We start from the raw sequence: 25,513 nt of genomic DNA, 5'->3' as shown, positions 1-25,513 counted from the left end.
AAAAGAGAGAGGGAGAGAAAAAGAGAGAGGGAGAGAAAAAGAGAGAGGGAGAGAAAAAGAGAGAGGGAGAGAAAGAGAGGGGGAGAGGGGAGAGAGGGAGAGAGGGCGCGAGAGCTGTCAGAACATATGGCAGAACATAGATAGATTGGAGATTTGAACAGAGAAATGGCAGACGAAGTTCAATCCAGACAGATGCGAGGTGATGAATTTTGGAAGCTCCAATTCAAGAACGAACTATCCAGTAAGTAGAAAAGTCCTGGGGAACATTGATGTATAGAGAGATCTGGGTGTTCAGATCCACTGTTCCGTGAAGGTGGCAACACCGATCAGTCGAGTGGTCAAGGCGGCATACGGCACAGATGGAGGTACAGAGTAGCATGACCTGCCAATTCTTGTACAGTTGTATACGACTTTGGTTCATCCACATTTGGAATACTGCATACAGTTTTTGTCGCCACATTACCATGAGGATCTGGGTTGCAAAGGAGGTTCACCAGGATGTTGCCCAGTATGGAGGGTGCTAGCTATGAAGAGAGGGGACTGATTGAGGTCTACAAAATCATGAGATGTAGACACAGTGGATACCAAGGAGCATTCTCTTTAAATGGTTCAAAATATGAGATGTTAGAAGAAAAAGATACTGCGTTATCTAAAATGCAAACCAGTCCTGAGTTTAGGAGTGCAAGGAAAATGATCTCTGGCTTGGTGCATCAAAGAACAGTTACAGTGTCTTACTTTTGCATTTGTTAGAGGTATGATACTCCAATCCCCTTAAAAGATTATTGAAGGCAAAGAAAACAAAAAAAAAAGTTTGAGGCATTTGGGATATACAAAACAAGCAATGATCCAATGAATCTAGTTGACAAGAGTTACGTTGAAAGTAATTTAAAAAGGTTCAAGTTCAAAAGTATACCAAGAGAAAGATTAAATTGCACAACTGGATTTCAGTCTCGACTGACTTCTTTCAAAATTATACAAGGGCTTTGGAGAGAAAAAAAATAATATTAATAAAAGAATTAGAATTTATAATATTAATGTTATTAATATGCATATTAAGAACTCAAGTTCAAGCCAGAGTCATCCTGGAACACACAAGGGTTTGGAGAGCAATTTCTGATAGAACTGCTTAATGTGCAATGTCTTTCCCGATTGAGGGCAGAATGCTTTATTTACAAAGGGAAAACTGACCAAGGATAGAAATGAGAATGTGTGGGGAAACTGTCTGTCTTTCCTCAATTCCAATGTACAAAATGGAGAATATGGTGAATATTAAAATTGTATCTATGGCAGTAACTAAGCTATCTTTTGTTTCATTCTTTAATACATAAAGGGTTCATCTTTTGCAACTTATTTTTGCTGTTCTATACAAATATTGTAACATTCACTTTGAACATCAATTTAGGCTCCAGATTTACCTTCAGCCTTTGACAGTTATAATTCTGTGGCAATGAGGTAATAAACCAAACCAAGGTTCGCCCTTAGCGCTGATCAGGAGGTCAATTGTACTGAACCTGCTGGAAGCTGACAAGAGGAGTCCCATGTCCTCATCACCAGTGTGGAGACCTGGTCTGAATGCGTCTTCTACCAATGAGGTAAATCATTCCCAAACACCTATAGGAAGAGATATACTATATTAACATAAAAATACCAATCCTCGATAATTCAAAATGCTCAAATTCAATAGAAGATATTGAAGCTAGATCCTTTTCGATATGCCAACGCAATAAGGGAGTCAAATCCATCCACAAATAATTCTTCAGGAATCAACCTCTCTTCTATGTCCATATATGTAGTTAAGTGAAGCCTACAAAATTTGACATACCACAGTATTTGATCATTAAGACCAAAAAGATTGCTGAATTTAAAATCAATGAATCCCTGAACAAAGTACCAATTAAAAGAAGCATGGAGTCTGATTGACACTTAAATGTACCTTTCCATCATGAGAACATTCTCTTTCTGGGAACTGTTGATTCATAATTGTTTGAGAAACACTAGAAGAAAAGCATGCACCAATTGTAATGCAAGGTAGGAGAGGTTCCTATATAATTAAACATAATTTATTTGCATTTTTGACTTTTGGACGAGCAGTTTTGTGTGTGTATCTGGAATTGTTGGACTGGGAGTACTGGAAAAAGGAATGCTTTTGAGATTAATGTGATTGTCTTTTAGGGTATGTTTCAAAATCTTTAAATTTTATCCTCATTTCTTTTGCATAATAAACTTCTGTTTAATTGCTTAGCTCAAATCTGCAGCATTGCATGCTAGTGCTTCAGTGAGAGCATCTCCTGAAAATTATTAAAAGCAATATATGTAGCCAGATTTCAGTTTGGGATCTGACTTGTCCCATCATAACATCAGATGGGATCATCATAAGATCCTCAAAATAATGTTGTCTGTCGTATTTATGAGAATTTGAATACCAATGTAAAAACATTAACACAACGTGCAAATGTACAGAGTTGAGAAAGAATGCAGGTGTTTCGTGTTCTATTCAACAAATAAAAAAGTTAAGCAGATAAAATTCATGAGTTAAACTCTTTTCGGCCTGGAACATGTACCAGTTAACACTTCAAATCAAGTAACTTGGTCTATTTTCACCTTAATTTTTTTATTGTAATCATTACTTCAATACTGAAAAACAAAATTTCTCCAGTGATACAATTCATAGACTTTTGCACAATCACACTGGGGGTCATTATAATGGTAAATACTAAAATAAGAAAAAGGAAACATGAAAATATTCTGAGTAAGATATTTACAGATGCCGTTCGTAACAACGTAAACTAGGCATCATAACATCATTAAGAAAAACTATTTAATAGTTCAAAGTTTAAGTAGTTTAAAAGCCATAAGGTTTACTGGAATTGTATGTTATCATTCATATTTGCATGTTATCCAAAAGGATATAAAGGGTTAGCCAACTCTTTACTCTGTTTCTCTAGAATCTTTCATAACAGCTGCAATGGTATACTGTTTTTCCAAGCTCTTTAATGTATGTATCTTGACATTGAACTTAAAATGGTTTCATTCTCTCCTATAGAAAGTTAATAAATTAAACGTCAAAAGTTTAGAAATTAGTTCTGAATTATAATGACAAATTCATCCAGGCTTCACTCCTATTTTTATAAGTAAAATAAAACCAGCAATAATGATCAAACATTAGGTGAAAACTTATTTAGAAATCAGGATTGTCAAAGTTGTTTCTGACCTAATCATGACTATGTGCATGAAGTTTCACTCAACTGAGGAAAAAAAATCTCACCTGCAAATTAATAAACCATTATTAGCCAATCAGCTAATTGTTCCATGGCTCTACCAATGTGTCATCAGACTATTGAAGAAACATATAATATATCATGCAGCTTCTTAAATTTATTCTGCCATTCAAAAGGTTAATCTAGTACTTAATTCTAATTTTGCCACATATCCCTCAAATCTTTGAGCATCTAATTTTAAAATGAAGAACTGATTTACTTTTTATCTGGCAATTACACAACAGAGTTTTAAACATTTACACAGTCATCAGCATATAACACATTTCCATAAATGCAAGTGCACAAACTAGTTGGCATTTTCCCAACAATAATGATTGCACTTCAAAAATACATTACTGGCTGTAAATTATTAACCCTGCATTATGAAAGATCCAATCACAAAATAAAGTCTTGTTTAAAAAGAACTCCACTGGTTTAGACTCAAGAAGCAGAATGTGTTATATAGAGTTAGCGATAGTTGGCTTTGTCCTCGGATAGGGGATTTCAAGACTAGGAGACACATTTCTGAGATGAGAAGAGAGAGAGATTTTAAAAAAAGGACATGGGGCCAATTTTTTTTTATATAGAGTAGTTTGCGTGTAAAATGAATTTCATGAGGAAATGTTAAGAGATAGTTGGATAAGCAGATGATTAGGAAAGATTTGGAGGTATATGAGCCAGGAGCAGATGGACTCAGGGCACCCTATTAAAGCAGAGACAGAGGACCAGCAGGAACCCTTCGGCAGATTTAAAGCCAAAATCCAGCGTGTTTTGGGAAACCCACCCACCATAGAGTCACAGAGATGCACAGCACGGAAATGGACCTTTCGGTCCAACCTGTCCATGCCGACCAGATATCCCAACCCAATCTCACCCCACCTGCCAGCACCCGGCCCATAACTCTCCAAACCCTTCCTATTCACAAACCCATCCAAATGCCTTTTAAATGTTGCAATTGTACCAGCCTCCACCACTTCCTCTGGCAGCTCATTCCATACACATACCACCCTCTGCGTGAAAAAGTTGCCCCTTGGGTCTCTTATATCTTTCCCCTATCACCCTAAATCTATGCCCTCTAGTTCTGGACTGCCCGACCCCAGGGAAAAGACTTTGTCTATTTATCCTATCCATGCCTCTCAATTTTGTAAACCTCTATAAGGTCACCCCTCAGCTTCCGACGGTCCAGGGAAAACAGGCCCAGCCTGTTCAGCCTCTCCCTGTCGCTCAAATACTCCAACCCTGATAACATCCTTGTCAATCTTTTCTGAACCCTTTCAAGTTTCACAACATCTTTCTGATTGAAAGGAGACCAAAACTGCAAGCAATATTCCAAAAGTGGCCTAATCAATGTCCTGTACAGTCGCAACATGACCTCCTGACTCCTGTACTCAATACTCTGACCAATAAGATAAAGCACACCAAGCGCCTTCTTCACTACCCTATCTACCTGCGACTCCACTTTCAAGGAGCTATGAACCTGCACTCCAAGGTCTCTTCGTTCAACAACTTCATAGGAAATTGGGCAAAAGGAACAAACACCAAACGACAAATGGGGGAGGGTACCTCCGAACATGGGGAACAACTTTTTAGGGTCTACCAAGAATGCTCAGGGATTCTCCAGAAGACTGCTCTGACCAGGCATTTATTCAGGCTTTCCAGGATGGGCTGTCTCCCACACACCAGGCAGTTGTAAAAATGGGGGTCGTCATTCTCCCAAGACTACAAACGCCCTGTTAGAATGGGCAACAGGCATTACGGAGGACATAGGAGGAAATCCCCAGGTGCATAAACCAGGAAAACCTAGGCACCATCACAAAGACAAAATCCAGACCCACGTATCACAACTGTGGCAAGATGGGCCACTTTATCTAGGATTGTAGGGGGAGGAAACAGAACAACAGGAAGCCCACTCGTGTCTGTCAGTACTGTGGCAAAAGGGGTCACTCTGAAAACACAGCAAACAAACAAGCACCAAGAATACATCTGATTGATGTCCGGCAGCCCCCATAGGCATGGTGATAAGGAGGGTAGGATTAATGCATCTACACAGGTGGGAAGAGACAGTGAGAGATGCTAGTGGACATGGGAGCCTCCATAATCTATTACTAACCTACCCCTGCCCACAACTAACAAAATGATTTAAGTGAAAGTGGATTCATGGACAACAAACGCCTGTGTACTTCAGTCAGACCACTCTAGTAGAAATCAATAACCTGTATTCACCAATGTGATTTTACGTATGTAAAAATGACAAAGGAACGATTATGGAAATGATTTAAGCAAGGAATACAAAGCCCTTGTAGACGGTGGGAAGGGTGAATTAATCTGGCCCCATCCCGATGGGTAAAAGGAAAAAATGGGCACTTATGCAAGCCACTTGAGCACTGTTCAAGTCGCGTCCTCTATGGGATGTGATTGGCAGCGAGAGGATAACGGCTTTAGTGCCATTTGCATCTCTATCTCAGGGGTATGGACAGAGACTAAATTAGATACAGGCTTGATTAAAATCAACCCTGTAGTCGTGGAGGGTCCAGAACACAAGCCACGTCACCAATATCCCATAAAACCCAAAGCCAGAAGGGCGGTTGTGGAAACTGTGAAAGGATTAGTGGAGAGGGAAATTCCCCAAGACAGTGTGACATTACTAATTCCACCACATGGCCAGCAGTAAGCTGTCTCACAATTGATTTTACAGCCCTAAACAGTGTCATTCCCGAATTACTTCCTGGAGTCACCAATCCATCCACAATCTTAAATGGCCTCTCCCCAGCCCACAAAATCTTTACTGTACTGGATATTGCAAATGGATTCTGGTCTATCCCCCTCCATCGTGACTGCCAAGATAATTTTGCATTTCTGACTGGGGATAAACAAACTTGGACCAAACTTCCCCAGGGATTCCATAATTATCCACCCAACTTTCACCACGTAACAAGTGAGGTACTCAGGGAGATTGACCTGCCCCACAGCAGTACACTACTCCAATATATGACATCCTCCTGGCTTCTGAATCCAAGCCAAGACATCAGCAGGCACCAAAGTTTGTCCTGCAGGTGCTTCAGGACTAAGGGTTAAGAGCCAGCCTGAAGAAAGCTCAATTTGGGAAAACTAGAATCTTTACTTGGGACATTTAATTTCCCAAGGAATGAAAGCTATGCCTGCAGACAGGAGGACAGCTATACAACAGATGCCATGACCCATGACAGTCTGTGGTGTGAGAAACATCTTGAGCTTGATTAACTACTGCAGGAATTTTATCTCTGTGTTTGCCAAAGTTGTTGAGCCCATACAACAATTAGTAAAAGGAGTAAACCTGCAACGGACCCTGTTGACCAGGGACCGGAGCAAGACGACTCCTACACAAAACAGAAAGCAGAGTCAATGTCAGCACTGGGACTGGGATTACCAGATGCTAGTAAAGACTTCCACGTTTACTGCAACGAAGAGGGAGGTTTTTACTCAGCAATAGTAACCCAGCTCCATGGTGATAAAGAGCAAACTATGGGAACTACTCTACTACTGAGGGTCCTGTAGTGAACGGCTTGCCCAGATGTATAGCTGCTTCAGACTGTGCCACATGGGCTGAGAGGGTCAGTAAGTCTATTGTGATGACCAGGAATATGGTCTTGCATATCAAATACACCCTCGTAGAAATGTTAAATATGGGAAAATTACACATGATTTGTAACATGAGACGAGCAAAATGGGAGGCTTTTCTTTTGCCACTAACCAAATCCATTACCATTGTACGAGATAGCCAGGAAAACCCAGCGGAAGGGATATCAGGCGATGGTGAAACGTGTGTGGGAATGTGAACGATGAAGCAGAGGAAAGTGGGATAAAGGATATACCCATGGAGGCACCATATGAGACTCTATGTGGAATGCTCATGGAAATAGGTAGACTGTCGTGAACGCAGAACTAAAATTTTTCCGAGGAGAATAGAGGGAGGCCTGTCAGCCCAGGTGGAGGAGTTCGTAGCCCTCACCCAGGCCTTCACGGAGACAACAGGGAAGAGGGTTAACATTTGCACAGATCGTGGATAGGCGTTGGGATTGTCTACGATTACATGACCATTTGGGGATTTATCACCACAGGGGCACCCCTGTCAAGCATGGGCAGATAATAAAGACCTTTTTGGAGGCCAGCGAGCTCCCATCAGTGGCCGCAGTGGTGAAGGTCAAGGCCCACCAGAGGGAACCAGATGAACAGAATCCAGAGTGGAACATTTTTAAGAGGATCCAGGCTGCTGGCAAAGCTGCTCAATCAGCACTAGATACAGAAGATATCCATCCTTGGTCTGCCATCTTTGCTGAGGATGACCTCATCATCATAAGCATTACCCAACTGCATGCTGATACCCCTGAGGGTGAATGCACCATGTGGACGGCGCAGGGAGCTACGCCAAAATGAGAAAGGTGTTTGCATATCGAATGACAAGGTTGTGGCCCCGACGTGCATCTAACATACTCTTCGGCAATTACACCATGGTGTTTCCCATGTGGGGTGTGGTGCTATGATAACCAGCATTGGGAAGAAATACGTGGTAGACTGTCCACATATTTCCACGAGCCATCCACAAACAGGGTCTCATCTGGTGCCTCCATGGGGATATCCTTTATCCCACTTGCCTCTACTTCATTGTCCACATTTCTACACGTCGTTCACCATCGCCCAATATCCCTTCTATTGGATTTTCCTGGGTATCGCATACAATGGTCATGGAATTGGTTGGTGGCAAAAGAACAGCCCCCATGTTACAAACAGTGTGTAATTTTCCCATATTTTACATTTCTACAAGGCTGTGTTTTATATGCAAGACTTTATCCCCGGTCATCACAATAGGAACACGGACTCTCACAGCCCACTTGGCATAGTCTAAAGCAGCTATACATCTGGGCAGAGATATAACTTGATTCTGTCACTGCTGTGTGATGTATGCCCAGCACAACCCAGGCAGGCCTATTAAAATTAGAATGGGGCTAGCCTTGGCCAAAGGGCCCAGGGAGCAGATAGATTTTACATGATGTCTTCCCTAAACCCACAGGAAGACATATTGCCTTGTGATTACTGACCAATTCACCAGGTGGGTCAAGGCCTAGCCTGCCTGCAACTGCTCGGTTGCAAGGATTTAGGAACATAAAAACAATACAGCTCATAACAGGCCCTTGGGCCCTCTATGTTGCGCCAACCTGTGAACTATTCTCAGCTCGTCCCCTTACACTACCCAAAAATCATCCATGTGCTTATCTAAGGATTGTTTAAATCTCCCTAATGTGGCTGAGTTGACTACATTAGCAGGTAGGGCATTCCACGCCCTTACCACTCTCTGCGTAAAGAACCTGCCTCTGACATCTGTCTTAAATCTATCACCCCTCAATTTATAGTTATGCCCCCTTGTACAAGCCGACATCATCATCCTAGGAAAAAGACTTTCACTGTCAACCCTATCTAATCCTCTGATCATCTTGTAGGTCTCTATCAAATCCCCTCTTAGCCTTCTTCTTTCCAATGAAAACAGACCCAAGTCTCTCAGCCTTTCCTCATAAGGCCTTCCCTCCAGACCAGGCAACATCCTGGTAAATCTCCTCTGCACCTTTTCCAGTGCTTCCACATCCTTCCCAAAATATGGGGACCAGAACTGTACCCAATATTCCAAGGTGGCCGCACCAGCGTTTTGTATAGTTGCAACATGATATTACGGCTTCAGAACTCAATCCCTCTAAGAATGAAACCTAACACACCGTATGCCTTCTTAACAGCACTTTCCACCCAGGTGGCAACTTTTAGGAAATTATACACATGGACTCCAAGATCCCTCTGCACATCCACACTACCAAGAATCTTTCCATTGACCCAGTACTCTGCCTTCCTGTTATTCTTCCCAAAGTATATCACCTCACATTTAGCTGCATTGAACTCCATTTGCCACCTCTCAGCCCAATTCAGCAATTTATCCAAATCCCCCTGCAACTTGTAACATTCTTCCAAACTGTCCACTATTCCACCGATTTTAGTGTGGTCTGCAAATTGACTAATCCATCCACCTATGCCTGCGTCTAAGTCATTTATAAAAATGGCAAACAGTAGTGGTTGCAAAACAGATCCTTTTAGCTGAGGATCTGATTCCCAGGTGGCGGGTGACGTCCCAGATTGACTCTGACCAGGGGACCCATTTTACTGGAAAGGGTGTAAAAACTGTATGCCAACTGACTGGCATTAAACAGAAATTTCACATACCCTACCATCCACAAAGTTCTGGCATGGTGGAGCAAATGAACAGAACTCTTAAAACCTCCACTGCTAAGACCGTGCAGGACTGGACTGAGTCCTGCCTGCTGCTATACTCATGCGACTCCCGTCCAACACAAGCCGGTCGACTGGTTTGACCCCTTACGAGTTGATGACAGGTAGGCCAATGCAACTGCCCGAGTCCATCATCACGGAGGGTTCCAATGTTGGCCCTCTCCGTAACAGAATACATCGCTGTGTTCAAACTGAGTGCCCAGCTGAAGGAGATGCAGCAAACAGTTAGGGACAAATAGGAAACGGGGGATTAACATAGGCATTTAGAGGATTGTCTGGAGGTCCCACTAGCGGATAGTAAGGTTATGGTTAAGACTCTACCCATTAAACCTGGCTTTGCCCCTAAGTGGAATGGTCCCTATGAGGTTATCATGAGCAGTGACGTGCACCTGTATTGACATGTGAGGAAAGGGGGTCTGGAAACACTGGTCACAAGTGAAGAAAGATAGACACCAGATCATGATCCTCACCCTCTGCCTTTTTTTCAAGACCGACTCCTCATGAGGCCTGCTAATATTGTTTGTGTGCATGCAGTTATTGTGAACAGACTAAGTGCGTGGGCTGTATAGCTTTTGGACCATTGTACAACTCCATTTGGAAAGCCCCAGGATGTTGGTTTATTTTTGCCTTCGCCCAGCAGCCAATCTCGTGGGGGGGGTGGGCACTGAGGGAATTGTGCCAACTTAGGTACTGCTCACCAGAGTAGGTGTGGGTTACATATTAACGCTCACCTATGCATGTCCTATATGTGCATGCAGCAAAATAATATCTCCAAATGCTGGGTCTGTCCTGGGATCCCTGTACACTCTAGTGGGGGGGATTCCCAAGACCGGTTCCATTTAATAAATCAGAAATGGCGGAACGGTGGTTGGACCAGGACCGATCCTCACAATTATCCATGTGGCCAAGGTTGTGGGGGGGGGTGGGGTCTGACAGAGAATCTCATGAGGCATTAGAGGCCCTGACTGTCCCATTTATGCTGCTAATAATAAGGTCACCTGAGAGCACCCACGGGGACTATTTGTTTTACATGTAAATCGCACATCAGGGTGGAATGCCAGAACCAGTGAACATTCCTATTCCCTGCTCCATATCCTGTCCGGCCACCGACTGTTTCTTTCTGGAAGTATTCTTAGTCTTGAGGTGGTCAAGATGACAACAGGTAAAATGTTCAAACCCATTTGGACCACAATTCAGGCTGATTACCCAGAGGACTTATTTTCTCCTGTGATCTAAAGTATATCCTTGGCTCCCTCCAAGTTAGTCAGGATCTTGCTACCTTGCCTACATGGTCCCTTTTGGTTGCCATTACAGTTCCCTCTGCCTTCATCCCAACCTACACCTACTCGATCCAAACGGTCCATCACCAAGACTGAGCAATTCTTTATAATCGCCTTCCCCACCTACAGGACTGCTAAGGCTGCTAGGGAACAGATCAATGTGGTCTTGACCTTGCAAAAGGCTGGCTGAAGAGACTACCGATGGCTTTGCAGCGGTTAGCATGGACAACTCAGATGCTGGCTGAGATTATTACCACCCGTACAGTAGCATTGCAGAACTGTTTGGCCCTTGACTATTTGCTGTCGGCACAAGGTGGCACCTGTGCTGTTACAGGCCCCGAGTGCCGCACATACATTCAGGATGCCTCAGACAACGTAACTAACCTAGCGAATCACATCCATCTGGAGGCTGATAAGATCCGGCAGCAAGGGAAACAGGGTCATGGTTGTAATGCCCTGGGGTGGCTAGGATGGTTACAAGGTGGATCTTGTAGTTGGTACCTTTTGCATACCTTCATCATGTTCATTGTCATCGCTTATTGCATTGTTATGACTGTCCTTAACTCATGTTGGAAATTTTTGACAGTCAGAATTACGCTGGGTGCTAGTCTCCATGTTGAGTTGCCTGGGAGTCACTCCCTTTCTGGTCCCATTGATGATTACTGGATGTAGGTGGTCTGTTTGCCATGCTCCCACGTTGTGGATCACAAGGGGGGACTGAAAACAGAAACTAACTGAAGAAATACTTGCAGAACACACAATGTTGTGGGTACGCTGTTCCCAGAAACAGCGATCTCTGTATGCACACGTGCAGAACACAAATAAAGGTATTCGTGGGCTTTTTGTTGTACATGTCTTCCAGACTATAAAAACTGCTGTATCTGTTGTTCGGGGAGAGACGGCATGGTCAAGTCCCCTACGTAGCATCAGAATCAAGCTGCCCCTCCCAAAAGCTTTCGATTTAATAATTTGGATTGACTTGCTCCTAAATGAGGTTTATTAATTTTACAACAACAACGGTTTGGTGATGGGAGGTAAGGTCGTGGTTGAGGGGCTAGTAGGAAGAGGTGTCCATGAGTTGGTGCCTGGCTTCAGCCGTGTCGAGGTCGGTGCGGCAAACTATCACTGCGTCCCCTCACCCCCAAATGCAGGTTTAATGGTGATGTTGGGATTGGAGCACGGAGTGGAGGGCAGTGCGTTAAGAGGGTGAGAGGTTGGAGTAGGTGAGGGGGGTGGACAAGTTGAGGTGGTCCATGTCACAGTGGCAGTTGGAAATGAAGAAATCTGTCTTTCTTCCCACCTATCCGCTCCACCCTCCCCCAATCTATCACCTTCACCCCACCTTCATCTACCTATCACATTCCCAGCTACCTTCCCCCAACCCCATTCCCCTCCCAATTTGTCTATCTCCCTATTTAATAAGCATCAGTGGCTCATGATGGTTCTAGGGATTTGCCACACTTTAAAAATCTTTACCATTATCACTTGTACCTTATATCATCTCTCAATTCAAAATCCTTATACCAAAAAGTCCAATAATTTCTTCAATGTTAATTGTGTTTACTCTTACATTTTGTCTGGTTAATACTGGATTTGAATGTTTTTACATGTGTCAACAAGCAACAAGAATATTAGGGATCTCCTTTGGAGGTGTATGCAGCTGAAGGTTGTGTTCACTCGGTGACACTCTAGAGTACTTCATTTTTCCAGCTGATAACTTCCCGTCGGTGGTGGGCAAGTTATTGGAGGGAATCCTGAGGAACTGATGTACATGTATTTGAAAAGGCAAGGACTGATTAGGGATCGTTAACATGGCTTTGTGCGTGGGAAATCATGTCTCACAAACTTGATTGAGTTTTTTGAAGAACTAACAAAAAGGATTGATGAGTGCAGAGTGGTGGACGTGATCTACATGGGCTTCAGTAAAGCTTTCGACAAGGTTCCCTGTGGGAGACTGGTTAGATCTCACTGAGTACAAGGAGAATTAGCCATTTGGATACAGAACTGGCTCAAAGGTAGAAGACAGAGGGTGGTGGGTGGAAAGTTGTTTTTCCAGATTGGAGGCCTGTGACTAGTGGAGTGCCACAAGGATCAGTGATGGGTCCAATACTTTTCATCATTTATCTAAATGATTTGGATGTGAGCATAAGAGGTATAGTAAGTCTGCAGATGACACCAACACTGGAGGTGTAATGGACAGCGAAGGTTACCTCAGATTACAACGAGATATTGATCAAATGGGCCAATGGGCTGAAGAGTGGCAGATGGAGTTCAATTCAGATAAATGCGAGATGCTGCAGTTTGGCAAAACAAATCTTAGGACTTATACACTTAACGGTAAGGTCTTAGGGTGCGTTGCTGCACAGAGAGAGCTTAGAGTGCAGATTTGTAGCACCTTGAAAATTGAGTGACAGGTAGATAGGGTAATGAAGACGGCATTTGGTATAAATTAGTCACTTACTCAATGAGCCACTATTCTCTTAATACGCCATAGGTTCTGCAATAAACAGCAATCAAATGAGGTCTTTGTTTCCATCAACTCTACTATAAAACTCTCCACTCCCCACAGAATGACTGGTGTGGAAACCATTGAACTTGTTAAAAGCTGACAGAATTTCCATGTCATTCTTTGAAAAAAAACCTTGAATCAGAATTGTGTTATTCCAAAGTATTTCTTCCTAAACATTTTCTACTGTATTGTAAAATATGCATACAGAATTAAACACACCCAAAATGTCATTAAGAAACAAACAACGCTGGTGACAAACTGCGTAATTTTAAACAAATTCCTGGGGTATCTCAGCAGATCTGGTAGCATGTGTGTGAAGAAAGCAAAGCTGAAGATTCAAGCCGTGCCAGTTCATCAGAACTAATAGCAGCTGGAAAAAAAGACTGGCATTATGGAGATAAGCAAGCAAATAGGTGGAGATGGAGCTGAGAGATATCAAAGGGGTGAGTTGAAGAGGGGATTATGGATGGCAGGCCAGGACGGAAGGCAAACTGAACAAATGATAGTGAGAACTGAGGGTCCTAAAGAATGAGTAGTCTGAGCTGAAAGCACCTGATATGATAATTGGCCTGAAGTGGGTGAAGACAGGTTGGCTGGGGCAAAAGTAACATGTCACAATAGGACTAGATGTGGGGTTGAGTAATAAACACGAAAGGCTAAAATCTGGCCCTAAGGTTAAGGAACTCAAAGTTGACTGTGGAATTACCATTATAATTTACAATAAGTAATAAAGTTACTGTAGTCCCAGAAGACCATAGGGATGCTCTCTGGTGATCGTTTATCAAGGGCTATTGTACCTCCGACAGCCATGAAATGATCTAAATCATAAAATTTTAGCAAGTTAAAACCAGACAGGGTCCATCAGGAATATAAAGAGAACAGGAAGAACTCAAGCAGGGAATTAGGAGAGCAAGAGGCCATGAAATGACCTTGCCAAGTAGGGTTAAAAAGAATCCCAAGGCATTCTATATGTACATTAAAAATAATGAGGATAACTAGGGAGAAGGGAGGACCACACAATGAGGGAACTTCTGCTTGGCAGCAGAAGGTGTGGGTGAGATCCTGGATGAGTACGTTGCATTAGTATTCACTCAAGAGAAGTATATGTATAATGAGACTTGTGTGGAGCATGCTCATATGTTAGGGAATTTTGAGATCAAGAAAGAAGTGGTGTTAGGTTTCTTGAAAAGCATTCAGGTGGCCAAGTCCCCAGGGCCCCATGAGATCTATCCTAGTTTACACTGCAGAAGAGTTTCAGTACAGATGCAAGAATGTCTTATAGCAGCTGCACAGAGCTTTGGCGAGATCATACCTTGGTTATTCAGTTTTTGTCCCTGATCTCAAAAGATACACTTGTGATAGAGGGTGAGCAACAAAAGTTCACCTGACTGGTCAAACCAGCACCCTAAGAATCAATGAGGACAAATTGGGTCAACTGGGCCTGTATTCACTGGAATTCAAAAACAATGGGAGAGAGAATCTCAGTGAAACAAAATCCTGATAAGTTGGTACAGATCAGATGCAGGGAATGAGTTTCCCCTGACTGGTGAATCCAGAGCAGAGGGTAATGATCTCAGGATATATAGTCAGTCATTTTGGACTGAAATGTGGTGAAATGTTTTCACTCAAAAGCTGAACCACCTTTGGAATTCTCTTCCATAAAAGGCTGTGAAGGCCAATTTAAAAGAGTATATTTAAGAAAGAAATGGATAGATTTCTGGAAGCTAAAGATGTTGAGGGGTATGGGGTAGAGGCTTGATGAGCCCACTGGCTTTTGTCTGCTCCTACGCTTGTGTTTCGCCAAAGTTACTTACACCAGCTGCAATACACAAGCCACCAGTATGATAGATAGGTGTATCATTCAGAGAAATAGAAAACAATGTCATTACAGAGGCAAGACTGAAGGATCATGTGGACTTGGAACTGAATGCTAAAAACTGCAGGCCATTTAGGAATGACAGCAAACCAGGAAAATATGGTCAGGTGGCTCCAATAATGATGCTCATAACATAATTGAGAGGGATGACCTCAGTTCTGGAAATGAAGATGTAGAGAAAGTTGCGTAGACATGCAAAATTATAAAATGATTTATCACTTGTTGGAATCGCACAGTGCAGCATAAAAGGAGGAAATAATGAAAGGTTGTGGGAAAAGTAAGGTGATAACCACAAGATTAATACACATATCAAGAGGAAAAATTGAATAGTCAGGAGTAAACATGGGATAGGGGATTTGGGTGTGGGTGGATTACTCTTTGGAGGGTCGGTGTGGACATGTTGGGCCAAAGGGTCGGTTTCCACACTGGAGGGGAATCTAATCTTGAGTTCATAGAACAGCATGTTCTCGAGCAGACCAGAGAACAGGCTGCACTAAACCTAGAATTATGCCACAAGATGAAAATCAATAATCCAAACGAAGGTGCTCTTTGGTTTCAGCAGCCACAATTTATTTTATTTTTACAGTCAAGTTGAGGGACAGAGTAGATCCAAGATGGATTTAAACAAGATGCAGTGGTAAACCTTTAAGGAGATAATACAGGGAATTGATACATCCCAAAGAATGGACCAACCATACTTCGATAACTGGAATTATTAAAAGATAGTATAACACGAAGAAAAATCTTACAATTGTGCCAAGACAGGTGGCAGGTCAGAAGAGTGGACAGAATATAAACAGCAAAGAAAGACTAAAAGACTAATAAGCCAAGAGGAGGAGAAAAAAAAAGAGAAAGCTTGCTAGAAATATTTTTAAAAAGTAACAATTTCTATAAATATTAGAAATGCGAAGAATTAACAAAGCTCACGTCAGTCTTACAGAAACTGATTCTTGGGAACAAATAATGGTATGTAAGGAGTTGGCAAATGAATTAAACACATTTTGCATTGGTCTTCACTACAGAGCATACAAGTAACATCTCAAAAGTTGGAATAGATCAAGAATTGGAAAGAAGGGAGGAATTTGGGAAAAATCAAGATCAGAAAAAAATGTTACTGTGTTTACTGTTGTAGTAGGGGGCTGACAATTGCCATGCCCCGAACAGTCTGCAATGAGGGGTCTAAAATCAAGTGGCTACTGAAATAGCTGTTGCATAGATTTTAGCTTCCCTTGATTCACAGGTGATCCCATTAGATTGGAAGCTAGCAAATGCAACTCTTTCATTCAAGCAAGGCAGGGCGACAGAAACCAAGAAACTACAGACCAGTTAGCTTAACATCTGACATAGGGGAGATATTAGAAGCTGTTATTCAAAAAATTACAGCAGGGCACTTGGAAAATTTCAAGACAATCAGACAGAGCCTCAGTCTTGTGAGGGATTAATCATGTTTGATCAACCTTTCTTTGAGGTGGTGGCTGCTGTGGACAAAGCTGTAGGTACTGTACTTTGGTTTCCAGAAGGTATTTGATAAAGTGCCACATCAAAAGGTTATTGGGGAATATAAATGCTCATGGTATAGGAAGTAGCACATTTTTTTCCAAAGATTGGTTGGCATACAGGAAGCAGAAGTAGGCATAAATGGATCATTTTCAGGCTGGTAAACTGTTATCAATGTAGTACCAAAGGGACCTCAACTGTTTACAATTTATGTGAATGTCTTACATGAAGGGAAGAAGGTCCAGTCGCTAAATTTACTGGCAACCCAACAATAGATTTAAACTTAAGTTGTGAAGACTATGTAAGGAGGTTGCAAAAAGGTGCGTTAAGTGTGGGGATAAAGATTTAGAGAATGAAATATGATATAGTAAATATGAAAATTTGCAGGAAAAATAAAAGTGATAGGATTAGGCAGATATTGCAGAGTTTTGAGATGCAAAGTGATTTGGGTGCCCTTATGCATGCATCACAAAAGGCAAGTGTGCAGGTAAACCAAGCAATTAGGAAAACTGATAAAATTTTAGTATTTATCACAAGGGGAACTGAACACAAAATAAGGAGATTATACTTGTTCACAGCACATTGGTGGCACTGCACCTCGAGTACAGTGTACAGAATTGCACACCTTATTTACATAAGTAAGTAAATGCTTTGGCGGCAGTTTAGAGAATGCTTTGAGACTACCCAGAATGAGATGTTTTAACAGGTAAGATTGAAAGGGAGGCTTCAATCTGCTGTCATTCATAAGAGTCAGAGGGGTGTAAGGATCCTGAGGTCTGGTCAAGTAGAAGAAGAGAAGATGTTTCCTTTAATGGAAGAAGTAGAACTAGGTATTACAATCGAAGAATAACGGGGTTCCTATTTAAAACAAAGATTACGTGTTTTTTTTCTCACCATGAGGGTTGAGTGTCTTTGGAACTGTCCGTGAGAAAAGGTGGTAGAAGGCATATCCTTGATTTTTTTTTAAGGCAGAGATAAATTATTGATAATTTTTGGATCACCTTGCTTAAGAGTAACCAGAAATGCAGATTGAGGTAACAATCAGATCAGCCATGATTGAATGTTGAATGGCAAAGAAGTGAAAGGCTGAATGGCTTACTCCTGCTATTTTTCTAAACACTAAATTAAATTCAACACTACCTAAATAAAGCAAACCACTTGACAAGCAGGCCATCCAACACTTCAAGCATTCACTCCCTTCATGACAGAGCTTTCATGTCTATTCTCAGCTGGATGCACCTTAACAACTAGCAATACCTTTTCAAAGCATTTTTAAAAATTCTCATTTGAGAGACTTGGGCGTCGCTGGCTGGCCAGCATTGACAGCCCATCCCTATTTGCCCTTGAGAAGGCAGTGATGAGCTGCCTTCGTGAATCGCTGTAGTCCACTTGCTGTGGGTTAACCCACAATGCCAGTAAGGAGGGAATTCCAGGATTTTGACCCAACAACAGTGAAAGAACAGTGATATTTCCAAGTCTGGGTGGTGAGCAGCTCGATGGGGAACTTACAGGTGGTGGTGTTGCTCTTCGAGAGCTAAGTGGCCATGGGTTTGGCAGGTGCTGTCTAACGATCTTTGGTGAATTTCTGCAGTGGATCTTGTAGATTGTAAGTTCTGCAATGTGTACAAAATATTACAGAATGTACAAAACCAACAACATCTACAAACTAAAAGGTGCACAGGAAATAGATCGCCTGCTGTCCACCTCCATACAAACAGTCCCCATGTACACAAACAACACCGTTCCTGCTTTCTGGGTCAAAATTCTGAAACTCCACAGTTCACATTACTGACAGAACAAATAAATGAAATGGACTGCATTAATTTTTCCACTTCAACATGACTCTTCTTTGAAATTCTGTTTCTCTCATCAGAAACTGGAATGCTTGCTGAGATTCTTTAGCACTTTGTTTTTATTTCAGACATCCCGAACCCACAGAACTTTGCTTTCATTTGAAATGGATTAAAATAGATCGAGAGGAAGGCTCACTACTACCTTCTTGAAGGCAAATAACAAGGGGTAATAAATGTTAGCCAAAAGCAAAATGTTTAGTTACAAGTATATAGGCATGTACTATGTGCTAGGTAATGTTTGTAAAATTCATGAAATTTTGTCAGTAATATTCAAGATTAATCAATTTACCTTCTTACAATTAGCATGCAAAACAATTGCTGTTTAAAAAAAATCACAAATGGAATGTCAGAGGACAGTAACCAGCAAGGAGCCGAACATTTTTTCAGCTGAGCAATTCAAAAGTACACAGACATTACTAATACAAAACAGAACAAAGAACTAAATTTAAGGATTCAAATCAAAAATAAAACTAAATCCATCCAATTCTGATCTTCCTGGCATAGGAAGAACGTTGTGAAACTTGAAAGGGTTCAGAAAAGATTTAAGGATGTTGCAAGGGTTGGAAAGTTTGTATTCAGCTTGGGGCTATTTTTCCTCAAGCATCAGAGGCTGAAGGGTTACCTTATAGAGGTTTATAAAATCATGGGGTGCATGGATAGATTGAATAGCCAAGATCTTTTCCATTGGGTGGGGCAAGTCCCAAACTAGAGGGCATAGATTTAAAGTTAGAGGGGTAAGATTTAAGAGAGTCCTAAGGAGCAACTTTTTCCGCACAGAGGGCAGTGCGTGTATGTACAGAGCAGCCAGAGGAAATGGTGGAGGCTGGTACAAATACTATATTTCAAAGACATCTGGATGGTTAAATGAATAGGGAGGATTTAAGAGGGATTTGGGACAAATACTGGCAAATGAGACTAGATTAATTTCAGCTATTTGGTAAACATTGGACCAAATGTTGATTCTGCTTTCTTCTCAGAGGTAAAAACAATGACTGCAGATGCTGGAAGCCAGATTCTGGATTAGAGTGGTGCAGAGAGTCTCCTGCTCCTCGGATGCTGCCTGAACTGTTGTGCTTTCTTCTCATAAATACTTCCAGACTTTCTCCAGCAATTTCTGTTTTTGTGTAAATTATTTCCACTTGTTTTTGTGTTCTCAGCCTCAGTTTTCAGTTCAGTTTTTCTGTGCTATCCAATTCAAACAATGGATAACAAAACGTATCCACTACATATTGATTGGAAAAGCATAGATCTTTGTAAACAAATTATTAGCAGTGATGGAAAAGCCAACAGTGTAATATTCAAGTGACAAAACAGAGGAGTTGTTTTGAGGGATTGGATGGCTTTTCACCTCTGGACTTGGGATTACATACAGCATTAGCTAACATTAAGAGCAAAGAGGCTCAATGTGAAAAGTTAGAATGGCCACACAATTTCTAGTGACATGATGCAAACACACAAAATTACATATTATTTGGAACTAACTTGCAATCTTAGTTAATGACGACAGAAGTGATTCTTGGGAAACTGAAATGTATAATGGATGTTCTTTTCAAAAGGGAGGATTGTGTTTCAGCATAAATGTCACAAGATGACTGAAAGAGCACTACGCTAATAAAACTCCTTCACTTGGGAATGCTCGGTAATCAACGCTGCATCACAAAACATACAGCACTCCATTTCTCAAAACCAACATTTCCTATCTGATGAAGAACAAAAATTTTACCCCAAAAAGAAAGGACAGCAGCCACCAGACATTATAGAAGGTACAGTCAGTTCTATAATGTGATGGTTACATTTTCGTTACAGAAAAATTGTGCTTTTACAGTGCTTCAGATTAATATGATTATTTTGAAGTGCAATCACTTGTCATGTAGAAAATATATGACAAGATTCTATAGATAACAAAGAAAGTAGGTGGCTTTTAATCTCTAGCAGTCTGAGCAAGTGATGAGTGCTGGTGAGGGCAACATATTTTCCTTTGAATAAATTGTACAAAAAATACAACATGTCAGACATTGATCCCATCAGCCTAATGGCTAATTGATGGTAGCTTGAACAGCACATTCTTATCTGTTCCCCATAACCCTGACTCCCTTATCAATCAATAATCTATCCAACTGAGCCATGACTATCTTCAATAATCTAACCTCTTGCGCCTTGTGGAAAAGAACTGCACAGATTAGGAGATTAGGTGTCAGGGCAGGTATCAGATCTTGTGGTGGGAGAGCATTTTGGTGATAGTGACCACAACTGCCTCACATTCTACATAGCTATGGAAAAAGAAAGAGAGGATTAGGCAAAATGGGAGGATATTTAATTGGGGAAGAGGAAACTATGATGCGATTAGACATAGTTAGGAAGCATGGACTGGGAGCAATTGTTCCATGGTAAAGGCACTGTAGACATGTGGAGACTGTTTCAGGAACAGTTGTTGCGAGAGATGAATAAATATGTCCCTCTGAGACAGGCAAGAAGGGGTAAGATGAAGGAACCTTGGATGACGAGAGCGGTGGAGCTTCTCGTCAAAAGGAAGAAGGTAGCTTACATAAGGTGGAGGAAGCTAGGGTCAAGCTCAGCTCTAGAGGATTACAGGCAGGCGAGAAAGGAGCTCAAAAATGGTCTGAGGAGAGCCAGGAGGGGGAATGAGAAAGACCTGGCAGAACGGATTAGGCAGAACACAAGGGCGTTTTACACTTATCTGAGGAATAAGAGAACGGTCAAAGAAAGAGTAGGCCTGATCAGGGATATGCATTGGGAACTTGTGTGTGGAGTCTGAGGAGGTAGGGAAGCCCTAAATGAGTTTGTTGCTCCTGTCTTTATGAAAGAAACAAACTTTGCAGTGAATGAAACCTTTGAAGAGCAGGTCTGCATGCTGGAATGGATAAAGATATAGGAAGCTGATGTGCCGAAAATTTTGTCAAACATTAAAATTGACAAGTCGCCAGGCCCGGACCAGATTTGTCCTCGGCTGCTTTGGGAAACGAGAAGTGCCATTGCTTCGCCACTTGCGGAGATCTTTGCATCCTCGCTCTCCACTGGAGTCGTACCCGAGGACTGGAGAGAGGCAAATGTAATTCCTCTCTTCAAGAAAGGAAATAAGGAAATCCCCGGCAATTACAGACCAGTCAGCCTCACGTCTGTCGTCTGCAAGGTGTTAGAAAGGATTCTGAGGGATAAGATTTATGACCATCTGGAAGAGCATGGCTTGATTAAATGCAGTCAACACAGCTTTGAGGGGGGGGGGAAGGTCATGCCTCACAAACCTTAAGTTCTTGGAGGATGTGACTAGAAAAGTTGATGGGGGTTGAGCTGTGGATGTGGTGTATGTGGACTTTAGCAAGACATTTGATAAGGTTCCCCATGGTAGGCTCATTCAGAAGGTCAGGAGGAATGGGATATAGAATTGGCGGCCAACAGAAGACAGCGAGTGGTAATAGAAGGAAAATATTCTGCCTGCAAGTCAGTGGTAAGTGGTGTTCCACAGGGCTCTTGACTTGGATGAGGGGATTGAAGGATGGGTCAGCAAGTTTGCAGACAACACAAAGGTTGGAGATATCATTGACAGTATAGAGGGCTGTTGTAGGCTGCAGCGGGACATTGGAAGATGCAGAAATGGGCTGAGAGGTGGCAGATGGAGTTCAACCTGGATGAATGCGAGGTGATGAATTTGAAAGGTGAGTACAGGATTAAGGATAGGATTCTTGGCAGTGTGGAGGAACAGAGGGATCTTGGTTTGCAGGGACATAGATCCCTTAAAATGGCCACCCAAGTGGACAGGGTTGTTAAGAAAGCATATGGTGTTTTGGCTTTCATTAATGGGGTATTGAGTTTAAGAGTCGTGAGATCTTGTTGCAGCTCTATAAAACTTTGGTTAGACCGCACTTGGAATACTGTGTCCAGTTCTGATCACCCTATTATAGAAAAGATGTGGATGCTTTGGAGAGGGTTCAGAGGAGGTTTACCAGGATGCTGCCTGAACTGGAGGGCTTATCTTATGAAGAGAGGTTGACTGAGCTCGGACTTTTTTCATTGGAGCAAAGGAGAGGAGAGGGGACCTAATTGAGGTATACAAGATAATGAGAGGCATGGATAGAGTTGATAGCCAGAGACTATTTCCCAGGGCAGAAATGGCTAACACGAGGGGTCATAGTTTTAAGTTGGTTGGAGGAAAGTATAGAAGAGATGTCAGAGGCGGGTTCTTTACACAGAGTTGAGAGAGCATGGAATGCGTTGTCAGCAGCAGTTGTGGAAGCAAGGTCATTGGGGACATTTAAGAGACTGCTGGACATGCATTTGGTCACAGAAATTTGAGGTGCATACATGAGGATCAATGGTCGGCACAACATCGTGGGCTGAAGGGCCTGTTCTGTGCTGTACTGTTCTATGTTCTAAATTTCTCATCCACTCCAATTTAAAATCAGAGACTTTTTGTCTTTAAATTGTAATAAAACAGACAACTGTCTATGCTAGAAATCTGCAACAAAAACAGAAGTTGCTGGAGAAACTCAGCAAGTTTGCCAGTACCTATGGAGAGGAAGCAGCATTAACATGTTGAATCGAGTGATCTTTTTCCTCACAGATAACTCAACGAATATAAAAGCTTCTAATAGGTATGGAAAGCGAGAAACAGTTAGTGAAGATAAAAGTAATTCCTTCACAGTCAGAAAAGGGGAAAGAGGTAGGAGACCAGTTAAATACATATATTGGGTTGTCTTCACGAAGGAAGACATAATATTCCAAAAACATTGGGGAACACTGTTGTGTGACAGGGAGGAACTGAAGGAAATCGAGATTGTAGGGAAAAGGCATTGGGGAAACTGGTGGGAAATTGAGAAATGAGTTAGAGCAGTGACTAGTAGGACACCACTGCAATCATTGCTTAGACCCCAGCTATTCACAACAAATATTAATGATTTAGAAGGGAACTAACTGCAATATCTCCACATTTGCAGATTACACAGAGTTGGGTGAGAGACTGAACTGTGAGGAGGAAGCAGATGCTTCAGTGTGATTTGGACAAAACTGAGTGAGCATACACCGAGCATATGAAGTATAATGTGTAAAATGAGGTTATCCACTCTGGTAGTGAAAACAGGAATGCATTTGTATAATCTGAATGACAATGGATTGGAAAAGGTACAAGGAGATTTGGGTGCCCTTGCACACCAGTGGCTGAAAACACGCAGGTACAGAAGGCAGTGAATAAAACAAATGGTACAATGGCCTTCATACCATGAGGATTTCAGTAAAGGAGTAGGGATGTCTTGCTGCAAGTTATACAAGGCCTTGATAAGACCACACCTGGAGTATCATGTACAGTTGGATCTCCTTGCCAGAGGACGAATGCTGCAGTTAGAGATGGATTACAATAAAGATTTGCCAGACTGATTTCTGGGTTCACAGGAATGACATATGAAGAACAACTGGATCATTTAGGATTGTACTCATTGGAATTTTAAAACAATAAGATGATGATCTTGCAGAAACTTAAAAAATACTAACATGACCAGACAATATAAACGTAGAATGACCAGGTAGCCAGGAACTGGGGTCACAATTTAATGATATCGGACAGAGATCAGGAGAAATTTCTTTACCCATACAGTGAGCCTGTGGAATTCTCTGCCACAGAAAATCAGTTGAGGCCAAAATATCTCATGTTTTCAAGATGGAGTCAGATACTAGTTCTTGGGGCTAAAAGGATCAAAGGGGAGAAAGCAGGAGCAAGGTACAACAGTGGATGAGCTTGGGGGAGCAGTCTGCAAGCTATCCCTGTACTTATTTTCTACATTTCTAAATGAAAAGATCGAGCAGCAATGACCATAGAAGCTTAAAATAAGAGGCGTACATGCAACAGATTAGAGGTCAGAAAAGAATCACCTGATAGGTAGAAGCACATAAAAACTAAAGAGCAGAAGCCCTTGAGCCTGCTCTGCCACTTATTGAGAAACCTCAATTATCCGGCATTCTATCATCCAAATTTCAGATTTTCCGAATAAGATCGCAGTCTCGATGCTTGGCTAAACCATGGTATCCTGCATTCGACTATCCGAACTAAATACTCCCTGCCTGTGTCATTCGGATGATTGAGGTTCCTCTGTAATACCATCATGACGGATCTTATCCCAACCTCAAATCCACTTTCCTGACTGCTTTCCGTAACCCTTCAATACGTTACTTACTAAAAATCTATCCCATTCTTAAATTTATGCACTGTCCTAACATCCACTGCACTCTAGGGTAGTGGATTGCACAGATTAACAATCTTGAGAGAAGTAATTCTTCCACACTTCCTGTTTCAAATCTGCCATTCCTTCGCCTAAAGCTATGACTCCTCATTCTAGATTACGCAAGGAAAATCATTTGCTATGTGTCTACTTTGTCAAGCTTCTTTAGAAGCTTACATATCTCAATTAGATCTCCTCTCATTCCTCCAAATTCTAGGAAGCATCGGCCTCCACTGCTCAATCTGGCCTCATAAAACAAGCCTTTCATTTCTGCAACTTATCTAGTGAACCTTCTCTGAACTGCCACCAAAGCAATTAAATTCTTCCTCAAGTAAGGAGGCCAAAACTGTTACACACTTTGCAATTTTTACCTCCATTTCTGCAATTGATGAAGAAGAACACCAAGATCCAGCATTTTGAAGTTTATCTCCATTTAGATACTAAGTTGCATTTTTTCTTCCGACCAAAGTGGATAAACTCATGCTTATCCACAAACTCTATTTGCCACGTATTGACCCATTCCCCCAACATATCCATGGGGATTTGTAAGTTTCCTATTCCTTCATTGCAACTACTGTCCCAGCTACTGCAGCATCATCTGCAAATCCAGCGAGGTACATTCTATCCCTTCATACAACTCATTTGTATGGATGGTAAATACTTGGGGCCGGAGGATCAAATTACACTACTTACAGCTTGATAATTACA

General features: G+C 41.8%; 1 protein-coding gene across 13 annotated transcripts in view; it reads right to left on the bottom strand.

The window, feature by feature from the left end:
• Window positions 1-25,513, bottom strand: part of LOC140482350 (R3H domain-containing protein 1-like) — a 168,992-nt gene that overhangs the window by 136,315 nt on the left and 7,164 nt on the right. For all 13 annotated transcript variants that reach the window (XM_072579677.1, XM_072579680.1, XM_072579690.1 and 10 more), the window contains exon 2: window positions 1,416-1,611. The gene's annotated coding sequence lies outside the window, so the exon portion shown is untranslated. The remainder of the gene's footprint in view (window positions 1-1,415; window positions 1,612-25,513) is intronic.

The sequence above is a fragment of the Chiloscyllium punctatum genome, chromosome 10 (assembly GCF_047496795.1).
Source record: "Chiloscyllium punctatum isolate Juve2018m chromosome 10, sChiPun1.3, whole genome shotgun sequence".
NCBI classification, from domain to species: domain Eukaryota; kingdom Metazoa; phylum Chordata; class Chondrichthyes; order Orectolobiformes; family Hemiscylliidae; genus Chiloscyllium; species Chiloscyllium punctatum.
This window is presented reverse-complemented; position numbering and strand designations above follow the sequence as displayed.